Source organism: Gossypium raimondii, chromosome 12 (genome assembly GCF_025698545.1).
Source record: "Gossypium raimondii isolate GPD5lz chromosome 12, ASM2569854v1, whole genome shotgun sequence".
NCBI lineage: Eukaryota > Viridiplantae > Streptophyta > Magnoliopsida > Malvales > Malvaceae > Gossypium > Gossypium raimondii.
In genome coordinates, this window is record NC_068576.1 from 7,501 (window position 1) to 11,134 (window position 3,634).

At 32.9% G+C, this 3,634-nt stretch overlaps 1 long non-coding RNA gene across 1 annotated transcript in view; it reads left to right on the top strand.

Moving 5' to 3' along the window:
- The window catches only part of LOC128035607 (uncharacterized), a 1,420-nt gene extending 103 nt beyond the window's left edge, over positions 1–1,317 (top strand). The window contains exons 1-2 of the long non-coding RNA XR_008192116.1: positions 1–557; positions 735–1,317. The exon at positions 1–557 is cut by the window's left edge and continues 103 nt beyond it. This is a non-coding gene — a long non-coding RNA (uncharacterized LOC128035607). The remainder of the gene's footprint in view (positions 558–734) is intronic.
- Positions 1,318–3,634: the final 2,317 nt, after the last annotated feature.

Genomic DNA, 3,634 nt, shown 5'->3' on the forward strand with positions numbered 1-3,634 from the left:
CGGACAACCGAGCCAAAAGTTATGGCCTTTCAAAGTTTTCCAAGCTAAAAAACATAAATTGATTATGAATTAATTATTCAAAACTCACCGTTTCAATTGATTTCACCACGCACCGTTTCAATTGTGAAATTCACAGATCCCGCCTCTAATCCTCCCAAAATTTGACATCCCTCCAACTCTACACAACGATTCAAATCAAAATGTTTTCCTTTCTCTTTTATTTTTCATTCCTTTCTGTTTGTCAATTTCCATTGTGTTATTTGTGTTATTTCATTCCTTTAAACTGTTTCTGTATGAAATTCTCTTAAGATTCATAAGTGTTTCATTCTCTACGATAGCTATAGGATCCGTCTGCCCAATTTGCACTGCAATTAGTCCTTTGGTCAGTACCTGTTATATTCGGAGGAGCCGCATGGTGACTGTGGCGGCCGATGAACGGTGGTTAGTTGAATTCCTGGTTTACCTACTTTTTCCGTGGTGCTGTGCTCTTTTCTCTCCATCACGTTTGCTGTAGGTTATGGTGTTTTACTGATGTTTCATGGCCCATGACGAAAAGGGTATGTCTTTCGTTTTCATATCCATTCTATGAGTGTTGTGTACTTTACTGCCATTGTTATATTCACTGAGGTTTCAATGTCTGCAACTGCTTAGTACCAACACCGAAAGTTTCTTCTCTTTCTCATGTGTTATTACTGTCGTTATGGCTAATTTTACTAATGTCTGTCAACTGTTAGATTATTGCCTACAACACGTGATAACGTTACCCCTGACAAACAATGTTCTAGATGCCATGTCTGACATTTTGTGCAGCTGTGCGTTTGCTTTACACGGATTGAATGAATGCTATGCACTGCCATTAAATACATGCATGTGTAAGTCTTTCACATCGTAATTGTCCTCATCGTAATTTATGTTACTTAATTAGGATGTCCTGTTGTCAGATAGGTGTTAGCTATTCACAAACTTGTCAAAGGGAATAAGAAGCTTTTCAATACAAGTCAAAGGAAATATATCCTCTCAACCTTGTCCGTGCTCCATAGGTTTAGCTCCATAAATAGAGCCTAATAGTCAGGTTGATAAAAGTGTGATTTAACCATCAGTAAGCTACCTATATATGTTTACAAAATATATTTAACCAAATATGTGCGGATTCTTCGATACTAGGATCTGCATCTGTATTAGGTGCTAAAGAATCAGGAAAATGTGTGGAAAGATGTGTTATATGCCCAATACACTATATCTAACTCAAAAACAGCAGCCTATGAATGAATTTGTTAACAGCATGTTTTGCGTATATTTAATTCCTCATTTTCTTATGATTTCACAATGTACTTCTCTATGCTGTACATACTCACGAATTTGTACTCAAGTCGATAATCCTTAATTTTTGCACATCAAAATGTTAAAGTTACTTGGGCAAAGTTCACTTCTTTACTATTTAACACTTATGTCGAATTCTTCTTAGGTCGCCATCTAAAATTAACTTTCACACCCATGTAACTGCACATAATTTGTAATTCAACCTAATTTGACATTTGTCATTTCTATATTTCGCCAACCTAAGTTCCCATACTCACATAATTAACTTTCTCCTTCAGGCTTTATATTAATTTTTAACCTAATTAACTTTGAATAAAAATTAAATATAAAGTATATAAAATATTCATAATTTGGACCGTCCTTGGCTGGAAAAATATTAAGCTAAGCCTTGATCTTGGTTCACTCAATGCAAAAAATTATCCAACAGTTCAAGCCAAATTTCACCTTTTTGTGCATTTGAAGCGAAGGAATTGCCTAAAGTTGCACGGATTGCAACACAAAAGGTCTAACCCCGTGAAACAAGTTTGTCCTGCGAGATCAGTCCAAGCTTTATGATAGGAGTTTGCTACTTTGTCAACACCTAGTCCAAGATCCATTTAATCTACATTAATATAAATAATTATTAATTTATAGACATAATATTTAAAAATAAAAAGTTGTGCAAGTAAGCATTATCAAATTCAAATATCAAATATCAAATATCAAATATCAAATATCAAATAATAATAATTGAATATCTTTTGTGATGGAAATAAAACCTATCAAATAATACTAAAAATTGTTTTTCTTTTCGGTGATTTTTATAAGTTAATTGAATGGAAATGTTTTATTAATGTATGAATTTATAGTGCTATGTTTTAATTTCAATTGGTATTTAATAATAATAAGTCTAATTGTGATTTATTTTACATTTTAAATTAATAATTTGTTATTGAAAAAATGCCAAACCTATCTATTGGTTTTATATTCAAGGTTGATAATAGAATGATATTAATAAAATAATTATAGTTATTGTTAGATCCAAAAGTACCAAGTGAGGAGTGAATTGTGATTTCCAAAAACTTCTACAAACCTTTTAAATTGAAAGGAGAATGAAGAAAAACTTGAACACTTGATTTCTAGTGGTTTGGCCCAAATTATTTGCTTCTATAGTATACCTCAACTAAAGATTTTCCATATTCATTATAAGAATAAAAAGTATAACCTTTATCATTATTTTTCAAAGGCTTGAATAGAACATTCCTTAACTTTTATGGCTTAACAAGAATTCTCTAGTTTTTCCAAGAATTCTCTAGTTTTTCCAAAGGCTCAATTAGTAATCTCTTAATCCCTAAAGATTTTCTATCCTAAAACCTTAAATACAATCTTTAATATAAAGAGAAATTGAGCAAACCAATAATCAACCTCTGAAGCTCTAAATTCAATAAAATGAAAATGATAAAAGATTTAACAACAAACTCTTAAAGTTCTTATACAAGAGAAAATAGTTGAATAAAATTTGATGGTTTGAAGCTAAAAAACAGTAGTTAAGTTAGGTATCAATAATTTAGAGTAATGTATATTGTTGACATCGTTTTTTGTAAAACGGAATCGACTTGGATTTTAAAAATGAAAACGAATACGGGAGTCGTCACCAATCCTTTTTTGATAAGGTGTGATCGGGCCACCTTGAAAAGTGGTTGTTTTTAATAAACAATTTAATTTTATTAAAACAACGATTTTGGTCCACGAAAATCAGAAAAACGGGTTCGGGAGTCGGTTACGTATGAGGAAGGATTAGCACCCTCGTAACGCCCAAAATTGGTACCTAGTTGATTAATTAATCTTTTAGTGTCGAAGATTGAAAACTTTAAAGAGATTTAAAATACGATCCTTTATTGAAATGTTGAAAATTTTAGGGAAAAAAGGCTAAATTGAATTTTAAAATGAAATTCGGGGTCAAATCTGAAAATAAATAAAAGGGGGGACTACTTTGAAAGCACGAATAACGACGTCATTTTGGGCATTAGGGGGTTGGGCCAAAACGGCGCAGTTTCATGCACCTATATAAATAAAAAAAAATTCTCTCTCCCTGCTCTGGCAAATAAATGAGCGACCTCCTCAGCAGGGCATTCTTTGGACAGTCCTTGATCATGTGGACCATCACAGTGAAAGCAACTTATAGTCCCACTCTTGCTCTTGTCCCAAGGCTTCTTACTGTTGCCATTCCTAGTGGGCCTTTCTTTATCTCCCCCACTATTTCCCTTTTGATTGAATCTAAGCTTAGAAGCATCGGCATTGTTTTTCTTCCCTCCAAATTCAGCAAGCGATTTGG